Source organism: Heterocephalus glaber, unplaced genomic scaffold, assembly GCF_053883595.1.
Source record: "Heterocephalus glaber isolate CG9 unplaced genomic scaffold, H.glaber_assembly_v1.0 deba00001547, whole genome shotgun sequence".
NCBI classification, from domain to species: Eukaryota; Metazoa; Chordata; class Mammalia; order Rodentia; family Bathyergidae; genus Heterocephalus; species Heterocephalus glaber.
In genome coordinates, this window is record NW_028258340.1 from 10,995,237 (window position 1) to 11,022,764 (window position 27,528).

Below are 27,528 nucleotides of genomic sequence, written 5' to 3' on the forward strand. Positions count from 1 at the left end.
GGTAAAGTAACTCATTTTGAAGGGCTCCCTGAGGGGGGAATTGGAAGAAGATAATTAAAGATTCCATTCAATAGGACACACGTGTCCACACATAGTTTCTCTGGTGTGAAAAACTAAAACTGTAAATAAAGATCAAAATGTATAATTGATATTGTGAAATAGGAAGAAAAGGTCTAAAGGAGTAAGGGAAATGGGAGGGGAAGGGGAAAGGAAAGAAGGGAAAAGAAAAAATATGATAAAAGGAAAAAAATTGAAACAAAGTATTTGTAAATAGGACAGGGAGGAGGGGCGAAGGGAGGGCAGGGAAATGGGGAAAAAAATAAGAACCAAGATACAGCATGTAGAGATACAAGATTCCAATGACGAATGTTACTGTATTGTATACCTAAAATGTACCGATAAATAAACTTAATGGAAAAAAAGAGAAACGATTCCATTCAACACTAAGGCATTGTCTCTGTGACCTAAGTAAACATCTAGTTTCATTAATTCCTCTGGGGGGGGGGTCTTTTCTATGACCACAGACCATAAACTAAATGACAGTTCCAGAAAGAATCATTTATAATCAGGGACTACTCAACCTGCAGGAAAGAATACTTCACCCATCTTTCTCTCTCACACAAAGCAGAATAAAGACATGGTTTCTTGCGGGGGGGGTGGTGGTGGTGGTGGTGGTGTTAATTTACCCCCATATCAGCAGGGATATTTTCTAAAACAAAATAATTCTGTGTTGCTAATTCATATCACCTTTTAACACTATCAAAACAAACAATATTGATGCTAAAGCAATCAGTTACCAACAAGAGACAAATTCATGCATACCAGGAGGTTCTGTCCTCTGCTACTTTTAAGCAAAAATGTCAGCAAAAATTAGTGCCCTTTTCTTGGTCACAGAAAACATTTTGCCACTTAATGGTAGAGAAAGGGGAAACACCCTCCCTAAATTGATTTTTTAAAAAGCAGTTAGTATTAGCAACACACAAACACACACACACACACACACACACACGCACTGTAGAGAGAAAACTAACATGTAGCTTTGCATTGGTAAATCCTTACAAGAAACAGAATCGGTTCTGATTGGTTTGCTTGCAAAGGAAATAATAGGTTTTGAATCATCTCTGAAAAAAAAATAGACCAGCAATATTCTTCTAAAATTTTCCTGTAATACATTAAAAATAAAATATTAAATCGAGTCCTTCAATGAATTGTTTCAACATTATTGTGGCAGTCACATGGACTGTGCCTCTGGAACATTTGGATTCTGTCAGTGGTGATGAGATAGGTATGCAATAACTGCAGTTACCTTACAGCTCTGGCATGTCCTGGGCTGGGGAGGGTGGTTCCACTATCCCAACATCTGCCACCTTGCCCAGAATGAAGAAACCGCCCTGACAAATGATCCCACTTCAGTCCTCAAGCTCCCCTGTCCCCATCTCTAAGAATCCCCCAGGAAGAAAGTGGGGGAGGAGGGAAATACGAAACAAATCAAACATTCCTAGTCCCATAAACGATGCATCCGGACATTTGAAGGTACTGGGGAAATTAAGATTACAGCTCGAGAGTTGGGTTTGTCTTCGGTCTAAGAATGGATTTGATATTCTCTGCTGCGTTTTTTAAATCTAACTTTCTGTATCCAACGGAGAGAATCAGAGAGAGGAAGCAAAAGCAGACAGTACCAGAGACTGGAGAACTCCTCCACGTCCTCCTCCAGCCACCCAAACTGAAGGCATCAAAAGACAAGAAACTTACCTGGCCCTCACCTAGACGGAGAGGCTGCCGGTCAAAGCTCCGGAGAGGGTCAATCTGCAGGGGGAAGTCTCTGAAGCTGGAGCTGAAATGCAGACCCTGGGAGGGAGGCGAAGTCCCTCTCCTAGTCCAGGAGAAAGAAGTGACTCATGCGCTCAACGCCAGCCTCTCGGCGCCCAGCGCTCCTCTCCCTCCCCGCCCCCAGCAGGTACCGGGACCGAGCGCTGAGAGACGTCTCCAGCCTTCCCTTTCTACAGAGCTCACTGCCCGACGCCCCCAGGCGGCGGCGCCAGAGCCGCGCCAGGCACAGCCCGCCCTGCAGACAACCTCCCTATGCCCGTGGACCAGAGCCTCTGTCCCGGGTCTCCCTCTCCTTGGTCTCCTGTCACCCCAGGTCCCGCTGCCCCCAGGCTGTCCATCTGAGCTCAACACACTTTCCACTTGCCATCCTCACATGGCATTTGCCAAGCCCACCCCCCCACAGGCTGTGCCAAAGGCACAAACTGCCCTGCATAGCCCCCTACTACTCCATCCTGGATCTCTCCATTGTGGTGGCAACAGAACCCACCCAGCCCAGAGACAGGTGTAGCCAGCTCCTCAAAGTTCCAAGAGTGTCCTTTTCCAAATATCTTTCTCCTGGATCCCTAACTTGCAGGTCCTACTCCTCCCCATTCCCCTCTGCCCACCTGACATGCTTTCCACCTGCCAGCAGGGTATGGCAATGTCCAGGCCTTTCCACAGTTGGTGTCCATCTATCCCTGGGGTTTCAGTACTGCCCACCACAGCCAACACACAAGTTACTCTCACCTCTTAGGTGGCCTCTTCTCTGAGATCTACCCAGGTCCTAGGAAAGCACTGTGGCAAATGATGAAACTTTGATACTAAGGGACAAGCAGCCAAGGCTCTACCCAAGCTGGGTTTCATGGTGATGCTTCCTTGGGCCAAAATACAGTAGGATGTCAGAATTACAGAAGAGACACTACTTCCAGCAAACAAGCTCTGAAATTCTGCCTTGGGACTGGGTGTTTTCTGGCAGAGGTCTACTTGTTCTGGAGTGTGTGTGTGTGTGTGTGTGTGTGTGTGTGTGTGTGTGTGTGTGATGAGACCACAGTTCTGCCTGTATCCTATTAAAACTGAGTGGAAGAGCATGTAGAATAAGAGTTCCTTTAGTCTTGGCAAGAGTGAAAGATTCTAATTGAGAGAGAAACAAGAATGGGGAGAAGATGGAGCATTATCCTAACTTGAGGACAGCACTTCAGATGCCACATCTCCTAATATAACTCTAGTAAAGAATTGAAAGCCTTGCCTATTCAGAAAAGTGGGCTATCTTCCTCCCTCCACCAGCATGCACTTCTCTTTATATCACATTATTTTCTGAGTACAACTGTATAAACTTAGATGTCCCCTGCATCAGTAAGCGTTCACTAGAGGAACAGATTTAATATAATATTTGTTATGGCATATATCTAGATGTGCTACTGAAGATTCATGCAGTCATGGGTCGGGCATTTGGGAGGTGACTGGATCATGGGTGTGTGACATTGAATCATGGAAGTATGCTACTGGGTTAGTCCACTGATGGGTTTAAAACTGAGTGCGATGTTGGGAGGTGAAGCCTGGTGGGAAGAAGTGGGTCACTGTGGGTGTGGCCTAGAACAGTATACATCCCTTCTTTTCCCTTCATTCCTCTCTGTTTCCTGCCTACCCTGCCATGGACTGTTTCTCCTCTGGCATGTCCCTCTGCCATGCTGTCCTGCCTTGGAACAAGCTGACTATGGACTGAAACCTCTACAAACTGTGAGCTAAAATAAACCTTTCCTCCTTTAACTTGTGTCAGGTATTTTGTCTCAGCAACAAGAAAGTAACTAAGACAATATTTTATAACTAAGGCAATATATATGTTTATATAATATATTTAATATATATTTGTATACTACATAAAGGATTTACTAAGTAGGCTTACAACGGCCACCTGAAGAATCAGGGGTGGAAGAATGCAAAATGGCTGTCTGGGCACTGAAGAGTTGGAGGATCCAGTTGAAACTCCAAGTCCTGGAGCTCACTGCAGAGTCCAGTGTGAGTTTGTGTCAGAAAGCTGAAGGGTCTACATTGGAAGGCTGGAGAATCTGCACTGGAAGCCAGAAGAAACTGGAGACGAATGTCCAAAGAGGATGGTGAAGGCTGGGGCTCCACCAAAGAAACAAACAAAAAAAGACTTCCTTCTTCTTTCCTTTTTTATTCCAGGCAGGTGACAAGCCTATTGTTTGCTGCTACCCATAACTGGCGATGGTCTTCCCTCCTTAGTTTGGGGCCTACATGTCAGTCATCTACAGACATACCCAGAATTGTGCTATTCTAATCAGATAATGTTTCTTAATCCATTCAAGTTGGCATCATAATTAACTATCACATCCCCTATAATGGGACTCATGGGGACAAAATTTTTTGTCACCTTCACTTGGAAAATTAAGCTTTATTGAAAGCTCAAAAGTTTACCATCCAGGAACTTTCTACTTTTGCCACCCACTCCCATCTCTATAATTTCCATTTTTCCCTTTGTCTTTTCACTTACTGTTCTTCTTTGTTTTTACCTACTTTACTGAATAACACCACCTCTCAGTTTCTCTATTTCTGTGCTCTAATTCTATGAGGTAGTGTTTCTTTTCCAACTTTATTTGTTCTTCATTTCCAAAGTCTCCCCTAATCTGCATTCTTTCTTGGTGCCCTATTTTCAAGTATAATCTCAATGAAATGTGCTATAGTTTGGATCATGGGTGTCTCTCAAAGGTCCAGTGGCACTCATGAGAAGTGATAGAATCTTTAATAGGGTGTCCTACTGTGAGGTCCCTTAGTCATTGGAGGCATGCCATCTATGGGGACTGTGGTAGCACAGCCCCTTACCTTTTTTGTCTTTCACTTCTTGGCCATGAGGTGAGCAGTTTTATTCTGCACATGTTTCTGCCATGATGTGCTTCCCTTCCCACAGAAACAAGGTCAATTAATGATGAACAGAAACCTCTAAAACTGAGCAAAAACACCTTTTACTTTATAAAATGTTTTCTCTCAGGTATTTGTTATAGTCACAGAAAGTTGACTTAATATAAAGCAATATGCCCTTTTAAATTTTGTTTTCTTTTAAGCTTTAATCAAAATTATTACCTATCAAAAATCCTACATCCCTCCAGAATTTATGTGTGTATACAACACAGTGTGTCCTCTCATCCAAGGTCATCAAGTAGGTATTGTGTTCCGTTCTGAATTTATAGAGATGAACAAGGCATGGGGCTGGGGATTTAGCTCAGTGGTTCTGCCACCTACCCCACAAGCACAAAGACTCGAATTTGATCCCCAGTACCCCCCCAAAAAAGAGAGAGAGATGAACAAGACAATGCCACTGCCATCAAGAATGTGATAATTTGTAATAGGAAGAAAAGGTCCAAAGATGTAGTGGAAGTGGGAGGGGAAGGGGAAAAGAAAGAAGGGAAAGGAAAAGTTATGAGAAAAGAAAAAAATGGAAACAAAGTCTATGTAAATAGGGAAGGGTGCATAGGTAATGGGGAAAAAATAAGAACCAAGATACATCATGTACAGGTACAAACACCCAATGATAAATGTAAATGTATTGTATACCTAAAATGTACCAATAAAAGAATTTAAGCAAAAAAAAAAAAAAAAGAATGTCATAGAGCAAACCACAGGGGAAAGAAAAGAGCAGACAATAAAACAAAGTTGCACAACAGTCCTATAAAAGGGATGCGTAAAAAGTGCTTTGGAAATGAGAGTGATGTTCACATCCCATGGTAGATGTGTGTGTGGAGTGTGGAGGTCATAAGACCCTTCAACAGAAGATGATAATTAAACTAAGTCTTGTAAAATAGAATTACAGGAAACCAAGAACTGGAGAAATACAAAGAAGATGAATAATTTACTTTAAATTGTTCATTTGTGTCTTAATTTCCTAGTAACAACATCATTTTTAAGGCTGATGATAGTATAAGACAGTTCCAGAAATCAGAACTTTCATCTTCATGATAGCTCCAGGATAATTCTGACTGGCTCCACTGAGTTGTGTCTACTCCTGCAACAATCACTATGGCCAGGCAGGTAGTGTATTCTATTTGGCTAGCTCAGATCATGTGCCCACATCTGAATTTTTGAATGAAGAGGAAAAGGTGTGTGTACTTAACAGGAAAGGTATAGTTCCTAAAGGTTAAGATACCAGGAAAGATGTGGACAAAAGTAACATGTCAACTCCATGTATGCAAGCATTTTTGGTATAAAATGATATACTAAATCCTGAAAAAGCTCTCATTTTGCAAAATCATACTCTAAAACCAAAAGGGTTATAGATTTCAAAAAAATAGAGACCACTCAAAACTTATGCAACTTTATAAGCAGAGCATTAACAAAATTTTAAAAATTAATATAGCAGGTGATGACTTGAACTGCTCAGACATAAAGTTTGATATGTCTGGAGGACACAGCAGGAGATACGAAAAATTTAAGAAACTAGCAGAGAAGAAATTATGACTCACAATAGCTGAGACAACACACATGGAAGAGGAACTTTAAGATAGTGAGGCTGCCATTAAGGTGTATCCAGGAAGAAGTTGAATCTGCCTAAGGCAAGAACCATGTAAGTTTACCTCCTAAGGGACAAAGCTCTAGGTACAGAACCTCACTTTTAATTTTTTCAAAATAAATCTAAATGAGTGCCTGACTTGCAGCAGCCAAGTTGGAGGCTTTGTTCCTTTCATGCTGAAGGTTATAATTCTAGTCTGATACAACTTCCACATTATATTGACATTGTTCCCCTATTTACAATTGCATATAAGCTATTTGTTGTAGAAAATGTGTTATAGTAGAAGCAATCGTACATATGTATCACTTATCAAGTACTTTTCAAGCACCTGTAATCTAATCCTGTCTCCTGTTTTAAAATTTTGATTATTTGGTAATGACTCCTAAATTTATACCTCTGGTAGGACATTTCCCCTGAACTCCAGGCTCCTATCCAGCAGTCTTCTCAATGTCTTCACATGGATGACTAACCAAAAGCTCAAACTTACCTTACACAAAGCCAAACTCTTGATAGTTGCCATAGGTTTGCACCTTCTGAGGTCTTCCTCTTTTTTTTTTTTTTTTGCTCTTTCAGCCATTTATTTCTTTATTTACAGTTTGTGTCCAATGCAAATCAATTCCATAACATGAGGAATTACTATGAATCAAAGCATAAATACACAAACACAATATATAATCCAAACAGATGTGCAGCATTCAGATATGAAGAAAAAGGGAGTGTTCATTCATACACACAGTAGCTTCAGATTTGTTCAGTCTGGTTGTTCCCATGTAGATTTCCAAAGATGGGAAAGCAATGACTTGGATTATCAAGACTACTGTGGTCCTATTAGATATTGGAACATGTAAGCATCAGTGTGTGACCATGCAAACAAGAGTTTAGGGTGTGTCTCTTCCTTTTTAAAGGTTTCTGTGTATCAAAGCAGATGTAAAAGATGGCAAAAATCAAGGCTTAGGACAGTTCTAACTATCTAAAAATATTGACTGATAACAGAATGGGTTCCAAATGTGGCTATTGTGATCCACAGTTTTTTTAAAAAAGTATTTACAGAAGAAGTATAAAATTTTTTGCAAATTCATGCAAGTTAGCTTCTAGTCCTAGCTTCCCAAATGCTTGATTTAGTTTTGGCTCCTTCACATATTTACCTTTTTAATTTCAAGATTTGTGATTTTATCTTCAAAACAGACTGTATTTTTAATTGTGAGGAGTATTCAACATATACAGAAATAAAAAGGCAGCATTTTGAAATTAGTTGAGGTCAATACAATTCTACTCTTTGGAATCAGTTTAGCTAGAGGAATCTGGTACTTTTGTTGAATGAAAGTGGGTGGTGGGAAATGCCTACCATTTCACTTTGGAAAGATAAGATTTACTCCAGATACTTAGATTTGGGGGTGGGTTCCTGTGTACTATTGCCCTGGCACATGTCAATTACCACATAAAAAGTCAAATGTAACGTCAAATCCAAAGCCATAGAGGGCGGGGGAAAGAGTTCAGTTTCCAAGAAAACAGTGATGGCTTAACAATGTGAAATTTTATCTAGAGGATATCAGCATTAAATTAGTACTGTTGAAACAACACATTGAGGAATTACAGTAACACCTGGTAGTTCCTTCTAATGTACATATAAATAGCATCGTGGAAGCTTTTTATATTATGTTTTATGGCCTTATAGATTTAATGAACCTAATGAAAACTGAATCTCCATTCTGCATCCCATCTTTTATTTCTAAATAAAATCTATTCTTATTTTCAAGGTACAGTTTTAAGTGTCCATATTTCTTAAGCCATATTTGAGGGAATCATGGGTAATCTTGGATGTTATCTCTCTTCATCTTGTAAAAAAAAAAAACTCCTGCAGATTTAATATTGGCATTCATCGTCTGTCAATCCCTTCACACGTCCTTCAAATGAATCAAATTTGGACTTCTCAGCATTTTCTGCATCGCTAAAATAAGGTGTGGAATTAGATTTCTTCCTTGCCACACTGTACTTCTGGTCGCCATTTGGATTGGGTTTACAAGATGGGGAAGTAGGGACCTTTCTTGGCCAGAGTCTCTAACAGTACAGATATAGAAGAGAGATGGAGACTACAAGGAGACTGGCTATCGACTGCAGGGCATCGATGCCTGCCTTGGTGGTGGCATTAGTTGGATTTGGGGTAGTATGGGTGTTCTGGGAGGTGTTACTTGAAGGTTGCACAACAGCTGTTTGGTTTGAGTAAATCTGCGTGGGTAGGAGCAGTGCCAAGAGCAGCAGCCCCAGCCCCAGCCTGGGCACCATCACTCTGCCCTTGTCCGCTCCGTTGGCGCTCCGCGGCGCGGCTCCCTGCAGGCCGGGTGCACGGAGATCAGTCAGCTCGGGGAGGGCGCAGGCGAGGTTAAAACTTTTTTGGGGGGGCGGGTACTGGGGATCTAACTCGGGTGCTTTCGAGGCAGGCGCCGGAACCACTGAGCTAAATCCTCAGTCCTTCCTCATCTTGTTTAATAGCAACTCCATCCACATTGAAGGTCAAACTAAAACACAAGTTAAGTCATTTTTAAATTATCTTTCTATCACACATCACATCCAATTGATTAGCAAATCCTATTCTTTCTACCTTCAAAACACATCTAGAACCTGATCACTTCCAACAATTTGTTTTTCTACCACCCTTGTCCAGCCACCATTTCTGTGTTATTACAAATAGCTCAACTGCTTTCCTTGTTTATATTTTTATACCATATCATCTATTCTCCCACAGTAGTTTGAATGAACCTTTAAAAACATAACCTCAAATATGTCATTCATCTGTTCAAAAGTCTCATTGTCTCTCTTGTCTCCCTCTTAGCAAAAAACCTAATTCTTACAATGGTCAGCACTCCAAATCTTCCACTTCTGCTTCATTTTCTCCATAATTTATTCTCACCATCTGGCATACAAAATACTATATTAATTTCTTTCATTTTCTCTTCTCTACTTCGATATTATAAACTCTTTGAAAGCATGGGTTTCTGTTTCATTCAGTGCTGCTTCAGTAGTACCTGTCATATTCTCTGGAATGTAGTAGGCACTCAAGGAATATTTGAGTCCATATTAGCCTACTATACACCAGACATGGCTCTAGGCATCAGAAATATAGCAGTAAATAAAAGGTAAATCCCCTCCCATCCTGTATACACATGTGTATGTGTCTTATCAATTGTTTAAATACCAGATAATAGACAGCAACACCTGTTTTGGTTTCATTTGGCCTATTCTATATAGACAAGCAAAGGTGTTATGCTTAAGAGAACAAATGATAAAGATAATATAAGAAACATTCCTTTACATAGTATTCGCAAATTGTATGAAGTCTACTGGATTGTTGCTTGATTTTTTAAAATCTTAGGGCCGGGGATTTAGCTCAGTGGTTTTGCCGCCTGCTGCTCAAGTGCAAGGACCCGAGTTCGATCCCCGTTACCAAAAAATAAAATAAAATAAAATCTTAAAGGCCCATTTAATTACTAAGTCTGATTCTATTCTACCTTTTTCTTCACTGGTGGGTAGTTCTATAGCATCTTAGCATTAAACTATCATAAGTTCACTGAAAATCTGTTTCATCATGAAAACATTCCCTTCTTATCATCACCCAATATAAAAGAAAATGTCTGAAAAATAAAATTACAATGAAGCTGCATGGCACTGAAATAACATGATCATAATTATAGAGTAGTACACTAGTATCTTGGGCAGCACATAATTAAAAGGCAAATGAAGTAGGGAGAGAGGATGTGTTGTGAGTTCAGAGGTGGAGCAGTAACTGGTAGTTGGAATGTCTGGGTCTGTGTTTGGCTTTTTGCAATTCTAGTTGACTGAATATAGCACCCTTAAGGTTGGGAATATAGCACCCTTAAGGACAAAGCACTTAAGCTTCTGAGCCTATTTCTTTTTTAGTTAAGGGAATGCGATAAGGTTTTCTAAAAGAAATATCAAAGATATATGTAAAGATTTTCACAAATGAATAATAGATTAATATTTTTTTCTTAATTCTGAGGGATAACTGATTCTCTGTACAGTGCTCTTTCTATTTTCTTCCTTGATATATTATAGGATTCTTATCTGAAATACCACATTGTCTCAATTTGTCCTACTCCAGTCCAAAATTTTTGTGTAGAAACAGTGGGCCACTGGGGACTCCTATGTTAATGGTGGCAGCTGGCAGAAAGGGACACTTTCTGAGCAGGTGTGTTTTTGCATAATCTGAACATCACATCACCTAACTTATCAATAGAATGAAACTGTTCTACCACAACGGAGGAATGCTGGTGCTATCCTGCCTGGATGGTAAAGGACATCTTTTTATCCTGAGATGTGATTTTTGTGGATACTTGGTACTTTGTAATGAATAAATATACAAGTATTTTTAAGTACCTGTTATGAGCTGAGTCCTGAAAGAATGTGGGCTCTTGGGAGAGACTGCCTAGTGTTCAGTCCGTACTCCATCCATTAGTCATATCACCTCTCTGGCCTCTACTTCCTCATCTGTGAAAATAAGAGATATTGTAAATAGAATAATTAGTCACGGAATTATTGTGAAGTTTAAATAAGATAATCTACATTAGTACTTAGCACAGTGCAAGACACATTAAAGTCATTGAATGGGTGCCTAGCTGTTATTATTTTGTTCTATAAGCACAGCTGGATAGAGGAAAGATACAAAATAAATTGAGGGCATTATTCCTGTCTCTAAGAAATTAATAATCTATTTCAAAAGAGAAGGAATATATTAAAGAACTAGAGAGAAATCACAAGGTATTAGTTAAGGGTTTTATTTGCAAGCAACACAAATTAACTTTGCCTTATTTAAAAGGAAAGATTGTATTGAAGCAATTTATTGTAATTATTCAGGAGTGTTCTGAAGACTCAAAAAACAAGTTCAACTGTTAAATGTTGACAAAGACAAGAAGCAGGCCAGTTCCTGAAATTCATTAGCTACAGTTTGGTATGAATTCTGAGTCACTTGAGCTCACTCACTGCTAAGGTCTAAATGTTTGTGTCCAAAGAAATTCATTATGTTGAAACCTGATCCTCAATATGATAGTATTAAAAAAAGGGGATTTAAGGGAAGTAGTAAGGTCATGAATGGTATCAGTGCTAATAGTTTTTGTTTCTTTTGTCATGTGAGGACATGGCAAAAAGATGGTAGTCTATCAACCAGAAAGTAGTGTAAGAAACAAGGTATTTTCTGTCAAATACTATAAATAGGAATGCCTCTATTTTAAACTCTAGTCCACCCTCGGCTGCCCTCCCTCACCCCTTGCACCAGGGTTATGAGAAATGTCTGCTCAGCTTAGATTCTGGGAACACAACTGACCACCAAAGATAACTTATCAACAGCCAAGGACTTTCAGTTTCCCAAACCCCCACTCCCCCCTTCCCTAGCAAAGCTGCCCAGCAAACCTTCAGGCCTTTCCCTCATGCCACTTAAACTAGCCAATCGGGATAGATTGTGAACCTTCAAACCAGCCAACCTTCAAATCAGCCAATAGGAAGAGGGTCAGCTGCTTCTCACTCCTAAGGAAATAAAAGGAGCCTGAGGCTGTGTCTCTGCATGCCTGCTACCTTGTGGTGTGCTTATGCCCTTTTGCAAAAGTAAAACTTGCCTGGTCAATATTTCTTGATGGCTGGGTGCTTTATTATCGGTACGGACAAACTGAGTCTGGGGGTGTATTCCCAACAGTAGGAACTCATCAGACCCCAAATATGCCAGCAACCTGATCTTGTATGTCTGAGCTTCCATATTAGTAATACATTTCTTCTGTTTTGAAGCTACCTGGTTATAGTATATTTGTTATAGCAGCCTGAACAGACAAAGACAGTCTGTAAGGTGACTTCAGCTCCAGCAGTTCCTAATCTCTGTCTCTGTGTTTCAAGTTTCTAATTTCCAGGAAGGAGAAGCTGACTCACCTGACTTGTGTCCACTTTCCACCTCTGGATTAAGTAATTAGAATAAGACTATGTGGGACATGGCAAGCCACAGAAAAACCACTTGGAAAGAAATCTCTTTCCTAATGTTATAGTGAACTCCTATAATATTTGGCATCTTATTAGCTCTCTGCTTTTGTCTTTTACTGTGACCTACATTCTGACCTCCTTGCTTTGCTTAAGAGCCAGACATGCTATGCCTCAGGAACTTAAAACTTATTATTTTCTCTACCTGTTATGTTCATATTTTAAATGAATCACTTTAACTTCTTTAAGTGTTTATTCAAATGTTATCTCTCAAAAGGCCTTCCCTAACAAAGTTATTTAAAATTCAACACCCTCCCATGCATGTACACATTTCTATTCTCTTCTCTGCTTTATTTTTCTCTATAGTAATCATAAAGTTTCAGAACAAGTTAGCTATTGCTGTATAACAAAACATCAAAAACTCAGTGGCTTAAATGACAAATATTTTATTTAGCTCATGATACTGTGGGTTGGCTGAGCAGATATTCCAGACAGTACTGGTGGCATTGGTCTCTTCTGGGTTTGCTCATATATCTATGACCAGCTGTCAGGTCTGCTGCTGACTGGATGACCCAGAATGACTTCATTCACATTTCTAGTCTTTGGCAGACTGTCAGCTAGGGAACCTCTGGTTTCTTCCATGTAATTTTCTTATCTTCTATCAGGCTTCCTTGGATTCACGGTGGTCTCAGGGTTCCAAGAGTAGTAAGGGAGCAAGACTCAGTGACCGAGTATTTTTCAAACTTCTGCTGCTTGCACTTGTGTTGTATTTGCTAACATTCTATTGGCCAGAGCTAGTTGCATGGCCAGTCTAAATTTAAGGGGTTGAAAAATAGACTCCAATTTTTGGTGCTAAAGAAAATACAGTCATGCTGCTAAATGACAAGGTAAAAGACTATGCATACAGGGATTTAAGGAACTTATGCCAATATTTTCAATCTACCACACCTTCTAACATATTATATAATTTAATGATTTTTTTTCCTGAATCCAGGCCACAAGAATAACAGTGAGCAGGAGGGATTTCTGTGGAATGACTAGTTTCAATCCCTTTGCCCACACTGAAGAAAAGGTAGCTATTTATGTGAGAAGATTTTCTTCTAATCAGCGCATCAGTTGCTACATTTTTGTGTTAGAGGTTCTGTGCAGTCTTTTACCTGTTTTAATAGCACAGTGTATTAACTACTCTAGGAGCTGTACAGACAAAAATCAACATCCCACATGAACATTTAAATGAATGCAATTCAGCCTAATGGTCTCTCCAAGTGGGAGCATTATCATGCAATGAACATTTGCTCTAAGCAATATTACATATGTAAATGAGATTTTAAATTTGATAGACTTTCACTTGACATATCTTCATTTCAGTGTAAATATAATATATCATTAAGGCTGAATCAGTCTATTTTCTAGTGTGCTTAATATTGGTATAGACAATGAAACTCAATTTTTATAATACCAGGTATTCTATTTTGCTCACCACTTCTCCACCCCCGATAGAGAACATTATTTTAAGAATAAGGACATACTGTCTTGGCCTCCTACGTTTTTCATTCTTTTTTCTTCCCCAACCATCATCCACCCTCCCACCTTCCCCCTATTTCACCATAGAATTTTTTGTTTGTTATGTTAATTATAAGGGTTCAATGCTGTCCTTACTCTCTCTAAATTCTCACTTGACCTCCTAAGAAAAATAAGGAAAGGAAGGTAGGAAAGAAGGAGGAAGGGAAGGGAAGGGAAGGGTAGGGGACAAAGGGAGTTACTGCAGACAAATTGGATAAATTGATTATTTGGTCTATACAAGACATTAAAACCTTAGACTAGTCCTGTGAAGCAGATATTATTATCCCCATCTTACAGTAAAGGAAAAAAGGGTTAAGTAATTTATGAAAGATGATAAAAATTATTAAATGGTGGGGCAGGGGATTTAGCTCAGTGGTGCTGCCCCCTGCCTTACAAGCACAAGGTCCTGAGTTCTATCCTTGGCACTCCCCCCACAAAAAATTATTAAGTGGTATTGACCCTAGGTCTGAGGAAACAGAAGTTTTCTCAAGCCTTGATATTCAGTTATTTTTGAGAATGTTATTTACAACTCTTCCAGGAAAGTAATTAGCATTTCTGACAAAATATTTAAGCATTATTTTTCTGATGGCTATTGATGGATTTAAAGGCCTAGATTGGTCAGAGATCTTCAAAAAACAGAATCAATTAGAGATATAGATAGTTACAGATATAGATCAACAAAGAGATACTAACTTATAGGAATTGGCTCATAGAAGTATGAGGGCCGAGAAACCCCAAGATCTGCTATTTGCAAGCTGGACAAATAAATTGTAGTACATTTATATAAAGGAATACTACACAGCAATAAGAAATGAACTACTACTACATCCCAAAACATGTGTGATGCCTACAGACCTATTTATGTTTTTATTTTTTTTTTGCTTAAATTCGTTTATTGATACATTTTAGGTATACAATATATTTACATTTATCATTGGGTGCTTGTACCTGCACACGATGTATCTTATTTCTTCCCCATTACCTGTGTGCCCTTCACCCCTTCTACCCTTCCCTATTTACAGACTTTGTTTTCTTTTTTTTTTCTTTTCTATTAAATTTTCCTTTCCCTTCTTTCCTTGCCCCTTCCTCTCCCACTTCCCCTACCACTTTGGACCTTTTCTTTCATTTTAATCGTTTTAATCCTTATTTACACTTTCAGTTTCTCACACTAGAGAAACTATTCGGTATTTACACATAAGTGTCTTACACATGTGTGTAAGACACATGTGTGTCTTATTTATTTCACTTAAGAGTATGGCCTCAATATGCATCCATTTAGCTATAAATGTCTCTAGTTTCTCATTCTTTACGGCTGAGTAGTACTCCATTTTATAAAAAAACCCCACATCTTCTTTATCCAGTTTCCAATTGATAGGCACTTGGGCTGTTTCCAAGCTTTAGCTATTATGAACTGTGCCGCTATAAATATGGGTGCACATATATCACTGTGGTATGATTCTTTTAATTCTTTTGGGAAGATTCCCAGCAGGGGAATAGCTGGGTCAAATGGGACCTCTAGTCCTAGTTCTTTGAGGTATCTCCATACTGACTTCCACAATGGTTGCACCAGTCTGCACTCCCACCAACAGTGGAGAAGGGTTCCTTTCTCCCCACACCCCAGCCAGCATTTGTTATTGGTTCATTTCTTGATAACAGCCATTCTTTCTGGGGTGAGGTGGAATCTCAGTGTTGTTTTCAACTGCATCTCTCGAATGACCATGATGTTAAACATTTTTTTCATATGTTTATTTGCTGCTTTTACTTATTTGTCTGAGAAATGTCTGTTCATTTCAGATGCCCATTTTTGAACTGGGTCTTTGAATTTGGGGGGGTCTGATTTTTTTCAGATCTTTATATATTCTAGATAGTAGCCCTTTGTCTGAGGTACAGCTGCTAAAAATTTTTTCCCACATTGTAGGTTGTCTCTTAGCTCTGTTGGTGGTTGTTTCTTGCAATGCAGAAGCTTTTTAATAAGATGAGATCCCAGTTGTTGATTCTTTGTGCTAGTTCCCATGCTACTGAGGTTTTGTTCATAAAGTCTTTTCCTATGCTAATATCTTCAAGAGTTCTACCTAATTTATCTTCCAGCAAGGTTAGTGTTCCTGTTTTAATATTTAGACCTTTAATCCACTTCGATCTTAGTTTAGTGCATGGTAATAAATATGGGTCTAGTTTTAATCTTTGGCAGGTTGAAATCCAGTTTTTCCAACACCATTTATTAAATAGGATATCTTTCCTCCAATGAGGGTTGTTGGCTCCTTTGTAAAAGATGAGGTGGCTGAGTATGTCTGGAGTTGTTTCTGCATTTTCTAATCTATTCCACTGGTCCTCAGATCTGTTTCTTTGCCAGTACCATGCTGTTTTTGTCACAGTAGCTTTGTAGTATAGTTTCAAGTTGGGGATTGTGATACCCCCTGCCATGTCTCTGTTACTTAGAATTGCTTTTGCTATTCTACAGACCTATTTATTTTGATAGAGGCAAGAAGGCCAGGCACAAAAGGGGACATATGGTGTGATTTCATTGATATGATGTTCAAGAACAGGAAAAGCTCATCAATGATTACCTGGGTGAGATAAAGTAGGGCTGATTGAGAAAGGATGGGAAAGGGAATTCTATAGTGAATGTGACATTCTGTACCATGATCTGGCTTGTGGTTAGACAAGTGTAAAATTTCATCAAGCTGTACAATTAAGATCTATGTATTATGCATTTAATTTTATGTATATTATACTTCAAAAATTAATAATCCTATTCAAGAAAGACTCTTTTCCTTCACTTCTTGTAAGTTTTAATATAACCTTCAACACATACTGGAAATGAATTTGCCTGAGAAATCACTTTTAATATCCAGCTCCAGTATCATTTGGTTTACATTCACTGAATAAAATTGTGTCCCTTTGCTGTAATCTACATACTCAGAAAGCAATCTGTTCTTTACTGATCTACTTAAACTCCTCCTTCATTCCAGGTATATCTATGATTTATATTAGAGATTAGTAGATAATTTCCTGTTCATTTATGCATGGGTAACTGTTTAGACAGTAATCTCTCTATCACACATGTCTTTGCTTTCACACAGATCCTGCCTTAGTGCAATGTTAATTGAAAAGCTCAACCATAATTTTTGAAGTAAATCACAATATGAATTTCTTTACATATTTCATCCACATCTTATTTCTTCAAAGAGATTAGCAATTTTTGGGCAGATGGAGCATGCATACCTTTCTCTCTAAGCATTCCTTTCTCTCAGGTTTGCTTTCCCTATATGTATCAGATGCCTAGAAAGTGTAATATGATGCTAAGTTACCATTTCAGAGTATTGCCAAAAGGCCCACAAAAAATAAAGACAACTATGTCATTCTTCTTTGTAGGCATACCTGTGGTATTTGCCTTAAAACACATGTATGCATAGAAATTCCTTTAAAATATCCAAGATATCATCAAAAATATGGTCTCTGTTTAAAATTGAAAAATTATTACAGTAAAAGATGCAATACCATTAACCCCCCTCAAAATGCTCCCCCTCACTTCAAACATATGTTTCCCATCATTCTTACCACTTTCTGAAGCAGTTCTGTAAATCTTTTTAAGTGTCTTCAGTTATGCTATCTTGACTGCCCTGATGTTCTGAATCAATTCAAAATGTTTATCTTTCAGGGTCATTTTCACTTTGGGGAAAAGGCAGAAGTCACAGGGTGCCAGATCTGGTGAATAAGATGGATGAGGTCACACCATTATATTTTTATGAGCCTACTTTTCTGTTGGATGGTACTCTGTAGCAGCATTTGCCATTTTTTGACATGATTCTCATTTAATTTTTATTTATTGTCAACACCAATATACAAAGAGAATTGAAGGCATCACGCAGCAGTGTAATATAATGAAGATAAAATAATGAAGAGAATGCAACCCAAATGAAATATAATTGTGATACATTTTTACCTGTTTGGAAAATGAGTTAACTTCAGTTCTGCAAAACTGAACATTTACAGCACCTTAAGCAGTAGGAGCACTCCATTTATACAAGTTTCTTTCAGCTGAAAGCCAGAGAACTATTAATGTATGAACAGGACTTCATTTTTTCAGAACTGGGATTAAAACATCCAAGAGAAGCTAAAGCAGTTCTTTTCCACTGAGTGAGCTCTTATTATTCAAATTGTACTTCGATTTTCAATTTTTTCTAATAAAATTCTTTGTATGATTATCCACAAATAAAACCTCATGCTACATATAGGAATTATTTGGCTTGATATGACATTATTATAGAAATATTAAAACCTATTTACCACATAGTAATATCTCAAGAATTAATGATATCTGTAATAGAAGAGTCAACTTAACTTTCCTTTTTCTTTTCTTCTTTTCTATCAGTCTGAGCCTCCAATAAGAACGTTAGAGTTGGGCTGGGGATTTAGCTCAGTGGTTCTGCCACCCGCCTTGCAAGAGCAAGGACCCGAGTTTGATCCCCAGTACCAAAAATAAAAAACAAACAAACAAACAAAAAATATAATTTCATATTTAAGAAAAAAAAAAGAAGGAAAGAGGTATCTCCATTGGACTGCTTAGTAGACTGGCACCAAATCTCAAACCCAAAAGTGACTTCGCCATACCAAAGCACAGGAATTTCTATGATTAAGGTATAATTCCGCTAAGTGATTTTCAATTAGTAAAATGTTACAACCTGAATTTCCACAGAATCTGCTATTGTCCTATCACTTCACAGTGAATGTTCTCCATGTCACTTACAGCTCCTGTTACTCACTCTGCAGAAACAGTCTATCTGCTTACTGCACTTTGTTGTTACACTTAATTCAGTAGCCTCTGCCAGTTAATGTCTTTCCTTTACTGTCCAAAACATCTCAAGTTCCCCTTCATGCAGCACAGACAAAGGAATCAGTAAAGATTCTTTCTTTCTTTCTTTCTTTCTTTCTTTCTTTCTTTCTTTCTTTCTTTCTTTCTTTCTTTCTTTCTTTCTTTCTTTCCTTCTTCTTTCTTTCTTTCTTTCTTCTTTCTCTTTCTTTCTTTCTTTCTTTCTTTCTTTCTTTCCTTTCTCTTTCTCTCTCTCTCTTTCTTCATCTATCTATCTATCTTTCTATCACACTGGGGATAAAATCTAATACTAAGCACATACTCTATGTCCAATCCAGAACCCTACCCCAAACTGCAATGTTCCTCTTCTGTGCTGCTCATGAGTCCAGTTCTTTTAGTGGAACTTATAGTTCTTGTTATGATGTTTCATAGAATTTCATATTCTAGGGTGAATATGTTACTGGAATGCCAAGGTTGTGTCCCATGGTGATGAAGAATGAAACCAGAAATGGAGGAGGTGGGATGAAAGCAACTTCATTTAAAAGTTATAAAGGCAAGAAAGTAAAAGTTATAAAGAAAAGAAGTAAAGATTCTGCTAGCCAGGAGAAGGTTCTGAGTAGGATATTTCTGAAGGCTCTCTGTCTAGGGATTTTGAAGAGATTTAGAAGGGAGCTCAGGTCATTGTGTAACCAATATGATCTCTATCATATAGGAAACTACATATTTTTCAAGGTTCAATCTCTGTGGTGTTCATGCAGTGTCCAGGCAGGGGCCACGTGCCCTTGAGCCAATGGCCTGCCTGATCATGCTCTGGGGAGGTTCCAGACAACCAACCTGGCAGATGTTTTTGTAAGATCCCTGGAGGGTTATCATAGCAGACTCCACTTTTGTCTTCCCAACTCCATTTTGGGTCTTCTGTCTTTAATGCCTATTAGAATCTTAGCTCTCATCTCACTGATTCCTGTTAAATTCCTCTCTCAGAAGATGTGACCCACTGCCTTTATGAAAAGAGATGAAGACTACTTTGGCTGACTCAAGTTTTACAGAAGCAGTGAAAGGGATCCTCCAGAGAGTTTATCTAATGGCCCGTGATAGAAGTTAGGTGGGATCACCACGCCAGGTTCCTTCTGCATGACCATCTGAAGTTCAATAGACTCTAGCTGAGAGGAAACAAAGTGAACAAGGAGATTGTGTAAACAGGGTCCAGAAATGCAGAGGAATAGCAACAGTGTCAATACTGATATGAAGGGTCCTACAAGTGTTGAGGCCCACTCTCACAGGGAGTTGAAGCAGGAGCTCTTGAACCTGGACAGGGTGAGAGACTGTCCTAGGAAGGATCCCAGGATACAGATGACTCCAGTTGTTGGGAAGGTGTACTGGTTAAAGAATCAGATGTCAGGGGCAACCAATTCAGGACCCCTCCTGTCTCTCCAGAGCTATTCCTCTTCCTTATTCCTATTCCCCAGTAAATTTTCCTACTCTTAAAAAAATAAAATTAAATTAAAAAATCAAATGTCAGGGATTTACTGGCAAGAGTAAATCTTCCCCTCCATGTGAAGGGGAGAGTATAATTCAATAGTTTCTCACAGAGGAAATAGAGGCCAGTTCCTACAAAGGAGACAATGATGGGTCTGCCCTGTAGCCAGGAAAACTTAGAGGTGGATTGTAAGCTTATGCCAGTGGAGGAGATGCTGGGTTCCAAGAATGACTGCAAGCCTATGGAGGAAGATCAGGTTTCAAAAAAACCAGTCATCTGTGCACAGAGGGAGATCTTTAATGGTGTGATTGTGAGGGCTGGATATGCAATATTTCAGGTGATGAGAATAAAAAGAGAAAATCTGGAAACAAGGAAATGCCCTGTCTCACTGAATACAAGGCCCAAATGTTGGGCAAGATAACCCCAGGTGTGGTTATTTGTGTCATTTAATTCTAACATGGGTCCTGCCCATGTCCTGAATAGTTACAGTATTTGTTTTCCCACCAAAAGGAGTAGTGAGAGAAATTGAGGTTCTCATAGTACCCATCACTCTGTTCTCTTTCAGGTTCCTGGTAAGGTTCCCTATTTTTTTTATTGTTGTCCTGTACATATTGAAAGGGAACATTACAGAGGGAGAGACCAAGGACTCCCAGTATGAGGCTTGTGCTGTTAAGGTTACAGAAGCAATAAGAAGGCTTAAGAAGTAGAGATATAACCTGTCCTGCAGGCTGATGGTTCTGTCCTGAGGGAGTATTTCTCCAACTGGTGAATTGAGGCCTAGCCCTCCTCCAATTCCATCATGGCAAGTGAGGTATAGGAATATCCTGACACATTTCCAATGGCTTGTTTCCATTCCTGTACCTCTATTGACAATGTTCAGAGGGATGTATAATGCTCAGTTTGATGTAATTTGGTCATCTGAGGAATTGCTAGCATTGAGATAGTTTGGTAATACTTGCCACCTTTTCTAGGGATGGTACTACCAGGTGTTTGGTGGGAGCCTTCCCCAATAGCTCCAGTGAGAAAAAAAGGTAAGAAGTCAGAGTAAGGTTCCAGTTATACTACCATAAAAAAACAAACAAACTATAATTGAATTAACCCCAGGGTGTGATCTACCTGGTATTTGAATGTGACCATTCATCTCTAAAACATCTGAAGTGATTTAATCCCACAGAAAGCAGGCATATCACATTGAGCCACTGTAAGGTTGAAGTAAGGATGCCTATGAGTACAACTAGTTAAAATGGGAGGATGAATTAGAGCCTCTTTATTGTGACTTATCTTTTGAGGAACAGGTAATTTTTCTTCTTGAAGAGGAGTTTGAGGTCCTCTAGTGGCTCACAGGTGTAATGGTCAGTCTCTTCATCTTTGGGTCATGTGGACATGCAGGGCTTGAGTTGAGAATGATGTATTAAGGACTCAATTTCTGTCAACTTGACAGCTGTTGGGGTGGACAGGATCACTTTGTGTGGTCCCTCCCAGGTTGGTTCTAGAGAATGGGACAAATAGGGGAGAGACTTTACTAGGACCAGGTCTCCAGGTTGGAATATAGGGGGTCCTGGTTCCCTGGGACAGGCATCAAACAATTCTTGGAGGCTATGTTGAAAGTTACCCAGGTCTGTTGTGTCTCTGATCTGAGCTGGTTTTCCTGGTCCTTTACTTCTGCCTCCCTTAGTGTTAACTCTTTTTGACAAATTCTTATGATAATTCTGTTGTCTGGTCCCTGTAGGAGGCCACTGTCAGATGTGTCAAAGCCCCGGCATCTGAGGGCACTTGAGGCACCTGAGGCACACAATGGGGTTTGTTATAATAATAATGAATCAGCATGGACCACCACACACATACCACACAGCTATGCAAGGTCACCTAAAATGTTTATCTTACTCTGTCTTAGCTAAACTGATAAATGTTAGATTTCCCTTGCCTTAAAATGGCTGCTACATAAAATGGCAGCCTTCTCCTTCCCATAATACCCTGTTTCTCACTTAAAACTATGGCTTCACCCACCAAATGACAACCTTCTTCCCAACATGCCCCTCTTCCCGCCAAAAGATTAACCTAATACTTACTACCTCCCAGCAACTAGTGATGTCACAGTCTCCTCCAATCCCTAGCTACTACATCACTCAACCCTACCCCAGCTCCTACAAGCCCCACCCCAGCTCCTATAAGAAGCACTCCCTGTCCCAGCCATATTGTTCTCTCTCCTTTGTTTGGAGACACCCTCGCAGATCCTCCCTACAATAAAGGCTTGTTGTGGTTATGGTCTGGTCTTGATTTTCGCCTCTTTTACCTGACAGTAAAGAACTACTATAAGTTCTGTGCTGGAAATTAGAGTTTGGTTTCTGGTTTCTTGTGATGTCTGAACCACGCATGTTCTTTTCTTTGGGAACCTTGCCTGACCAGGCCTCCCTTCAGCCCTCTGGCCCTGACATGCCTCTCAAGTTTAGCCACTCTCTCCCTGCTTTGTCTTTTTAATTGCCCTAACTGTAGAGTCTACCTGTGATGGCAGAAACTGTTTTTAGTGGTAGAGGCAGAAACCGCTTTAAACTGCTTTTAGTAAGTTTCCTTATTGATCTTAAAAAAAGTTCAATGAGGGCTTTATTCTGTCTTTCCCTTCCTACAGGGCCCCTGTCCCTACAACTTGATTCCTGTTTTGCAGCACCTTTTATTACCCCACAAATAGAAACAAGACAGTGAAAGAATAAAAGGAGGGTGGAACATTAAGTACTCACTCTTTTGCATAGGGTGAAATTGTATTCTGCTTGAAAATTGACAGATTTCTTTACTCTTTATCTTCAATTAACATGACTATTCTTACCCTTTTCTTTTTTTAAAAAAATAACTTTATTATCAAACACACACACACACAAAATTAAAACCACTCAAAGAAGAACAATGCAAGGGGAAAACAACTACAATAATATTCAAATACAGTAGAACTCAACCAAAACAAAACTGAAAAGCACTTAAACATTTTTCCATATCACTTAAAAAAACATCTAAAGCACCAACAAGAAACCAGAGGATGTGATTTGCTTCAGAAAGGTCCCCAAAACCAACATTACACAAATAATGATCTGGAAAAAAAATTCCAGTTAGTTAGCAGACTCCACATAAGCCAAACTTCTCCCTAGTTTAAATTTCGATCAGTCATATGACACGTGATGGAAACACAATCCGAGAAATATGTTATTAGGCCATTTCATCTGTGTGTATCCTTAATTACACTTTCAGTTTCTCACACTAGAGATACTATTCGGTATTTACATGTGTGTCCTATTTATTTCACTTAACAGAATGGCCTCAATATGCATCCATTTAGCTATAAATGTCTCTAGTTTCTCATTCTTTATGGCTGAGTAGTACTCTATTTTATAAAAAAAAAAAACCCACATCTTCTTTATGCAGTCTCCAGCTGATGGGCACTTGGGCTGTTTTCAAGCTTTCACTATTATGAACTGTGCCGCTATAAACATTGGTGCACATATATCACTGTGGTAAGATTCTTTTAATTCTTTTGTGAAGATACCCAGCAGGGGGATAGCTGGGTCAAATGGGACCTCTAGTCCTAGTTCTTTGAGGTATCTCCATACTGATTTCCACAGTGGTTGCACCAGTCTGCACTCCCACCAACAATGGAGAAGGGTTCCTTTCTCCCTACACCCCCGCCAGCATTTGTTATTTGTTTTATTTCTTGATAGCAGCCATTCTTTCTGGGGTGAGGTGGAATCTCTGTTGTTTTCATCTGCGTCTCTCCAATGACCAGTGATGTTGAACATTTTTTCATATATTTATTTGGTGATTTTACTTCTTTGTCTGAGAAATGTCTGTTCATTTCAGATGCCCGTTTTTGAATTGGGTCTTTGAATTTGGGGGGGTCTGATGTTTTTCAGATCTTTATATATTCTAGATAGTAGTCCTTTGTCTAAGGTACAGTTGCTGAAAATTTTTCCCTGCATTGTAGGTTGTCTTACCCTTTTCTTAAAGCCCATATTATAATTATCATCAAAAATGAACAAACAATACACACACACACACACACAATCACAACTCTGACTCTACAAAAGCTTTGAAAAACTACTGTTTCGTGAAATCTCTTCACAAACATGCAAAGAAGTGTAGCTCCGTATGGAGCAAGACTTCCCTAAAGTCCTCTTTCAGGCATCATTATACCCATTCATTTGTGATAGCTTCCCCCAGTCTCTCTCAAATGTCTCACAGGTGCCTCTCTCAATAAATCCCCACCCTTTCTGGGTTCTTCTGTTCTAGAAATAGCTCTACACACTTTCATATGTAAATCAACTTAATGCTCCATATTCCCCAATCCTCCTCTCCACTTAATGCCCTAGCATCCACCCTTAAACAACTGTAAGATTCTCAAAAGGTCAAAGAATGAAAATGGCTGGGAATACACACACACTACTAAAATTACTTCCCATAATAGCTAAAAGCAGCATTTTAAGGTATTTGTGGAAAATTACCAGTTCACTCTTATATTGTAGGGATGGGGACACTGTAAGTAGGAAAAAGATAGGATCAAGTCCTCACTGAGCTTTATTAAAAATTAATAAGGCAGCTTTGAACTCTGTAGCCAGACTCCAGCAATTAGAATGTCAAAGCCAGCTAGACTCTGAGGAGTTAGACAAAGGCAGCTGAACTCAAGCAATTAGGAAGATAAAGGCAAAGAACTCAGGACCAGGAAGTTCCTAGGTAGTGAGATTAATGTAAGAATCACAAACTTCCCTTCACTTAATCCCTTAGCCTAAAATACCTGTCCATAAGGCCCCCACTCATAATCTTACCCTCCAAAAGACAGGGAAAGTTTACATGGACAGAAGAAATCCAAGGTTAAAATGAGACAAGCCAGGAAGACGATCAGATTCCAAGAGGCTACATGCAACAAAGATCTCACAAGGAGCCACAGACAAGAAATCCACGTGCAAATCGCTTTTGAATTTTTCCTACTGGGTCCCAGTAGCTATCTTTCAACTCTCATTTCCTCCTTTCTCATCTTCAAATAAATTGTCTTCTTTTAGTTTAAACTGTTTCTTTGTTTCTTTACCAACACTAGGTTTAGAATCACAAGGAGCTACATGTTCTAGCAGAGCAGTAGCATGATGTGGCATAGCAGTGGCTTGCTGTCCAGCCCTGGATGTTATAGTGTGGCATAGCATGGCATCATGTACAATCTCCCCGAGAGGTTACAATATCTTCCTCTTCTCCCAATTCAACACCTTTAGGGGAAATGTGGGCTTATTTTAAGGTTTTCTCTTCCTCTCTAAACTAGAGGATTCAAGTTATGTTTTTTGAATACTGAAATAAGTGAGAAATTACATCTTCTGCCTAGTATTAGTACAGTTAGAAACAAAGGAGCTGAATGAGTCACTCTCTTCCATCCATTTAACTCTAAACAGCACCCAAGAGTTATTCCTGCTTCCATTATTGTTATGCCAAGCAAGCCAGGAAATCACCAAACACTGGGACAAAGACAGAGTTAAAAACTGAAAGGAGATTATTCATGCTCATGGACTCCATCCTCTAGGAGAAGTGAAGTCCAGAAGCAGGGGACAGCATAGCTTTTATAGGTAACTCAAACAAAGAAGTTCAGGGAGAGGTCAACATGTCCTTCAACCAGCTGCAAAATATCTTTCACAATCCAGCTTTTTCAACCCAGCTATCTTGTCAAGATAGGACATTCTATGGCTACAGGGTTCGGTGGCTACAGGGAGGCACCAGGCACCATCTGTTTCCAGGGAGTGATAAAGCATATCTACAGAAGCAGAGAGAGTGGTTAGAAGGGCAGTTACAAAAATGCATCTTTAGGAGAATTCTAGCACTCTGTAAGGAGAGGGGTATGAGGGAAGTTTACTCACAGGCCAAAATGGCGTTGCTTAGGTTCACTTTTGGTCTCACATTCCCCACTGGTTTTTGTACAAAATCAGACCTTTGATTTATCTCTGTCATATATTTTTTAGGCAAGCGTTTATGCATTTGATTCAGCCACATAATAGTCAAATTTAATAATCTATGAACCACTGAGAGCATCCCATACAGTAAGGTAGTCATTGTATGCTGCAACATGATAACAACAAACATATGACTACAATTATGACTACAAGAAAAATCTGTTTTGACCATTGCATATTAGACAACCATTGAGTTAACCATTGAAACAAATCCCATCCTAATTTTTCATTATGTATTTTTTCTGTCAATTTTTTTATTGTTTTATTTTGTTTTTTGAATCCCTAGGCTATTGTCAGTCATATTAAAACAACACATATTTTTTTATTTTTTCACATCCTTGATGATGGAACAAGAACAAGAGCAAGTAATCTATTGCTGCCCTGTTGTCTAGTATAGCCCGTTGGTGTAATTTCTGATTAATTAATGCCAAGGCAGATGAGGTAGCTTTTAGACCTTTGACCTCCTTGCAAGCCAATTTTCGTACAGCCTTTTCTGCATGAATTTCTATGGCAGGCTGAGCAAGCACAGATGCTATCATAGGTATCACTTGAGCATCTGTTAAGAGACCTACATCATCATCACATCCTGGTTCAGTATAGGGTGACCAACGTTTAATTTTTTGGGCACTATCAAATCAGTTTGATCTGGCAATATTATGGCCAAGCGACTTGGGCAGCACTGAGTCTCAGACAAGTAGGCAGGGATATAATTAAACGTTACTCTTTTACATGTATAAAACCATCTTGATGGTAAAGGTACATGACCATCAATCACTATATATGATTTTTTGTTCCTCATAACAGTTCATTTTTCCTAACCTTTTTAATCTTAGACATTTTGTAGTACAATTTTTATATATAGCACATTGTGTATTGTTTAACATAATCATCTGAGGTGTATATAACTTAGTAGCATTTTTTGGCTTAGAATAAGAGGGCGTCCCCCAATTGTAACTATCTTTATATGTAAGATTTTTTTCCTGGGATGTCTTTAAACAGGGTATAAGGTTGTATCAGACTCAAGGGAGTGCACACCAGGATGAGACAACTCCCTAATACATAATGTAAATTTACGTCTACATTTAAACAGAACTCAGACAAATTAAGTGATTGTGCCAGCTGAATCCAAACATTACCAGCAAGGTCCAGTTGTTTTTGGGGTAATATTGTCAATGTTTCAGAAAATAATGACTTAAAAATAATGATCATAATAAATGTTGAATTACAGGTCAATATAGCAAACAACATTATTTCCAACAAAAGTAATCCATCAATTTTTCTTTTTATCTCTTGGGCCTCAGGGTTAATGTCTATCTATTTATAGTCATTTTTTAAGCTGAAACTGACTCACAACCCCACTTAGCATAGTAAGGGGGCTTTTTACAGTTTGATACATTTTTTAAAT

The 27,528-nt window shown here is 39.0% G+C and overlaps 1 protein-coding gene and 1 pseudogene across 6 annotated transcripts in view; both read right to left on the reverse strand.

The window, feature by feature from the left end:
* The window catches only part of Sytl5 (synaptotagmin like 5), a 258,603-nt gene extending 256,603 nt beyond the window's left edge, over window positions 1-2,000 (reverse strand). For all 6 annotated transcript variants that reach the window (XM_087189869.1, XM_087189866.1, XM_087189868.1 and 3 more), the window contains exon 1: window positions 1,753-2,000. The gene's annotated coding sequence lies outside the window, so the exon portion shown is untranslated. The remainder of the gene's footprint in view (window positions 1-1,752) is intronic.
* Window positions 2,001-8,159: 6,159 nt separating this feature from the next.
* Window positions 8,160-8,631, reverse strand: LOC147824346 (signal transducer CD24 pseudogene; annotated as a pseudogene).
* Window positions 8,632-27,528: the final 18,897 nt, after the last annotated feature.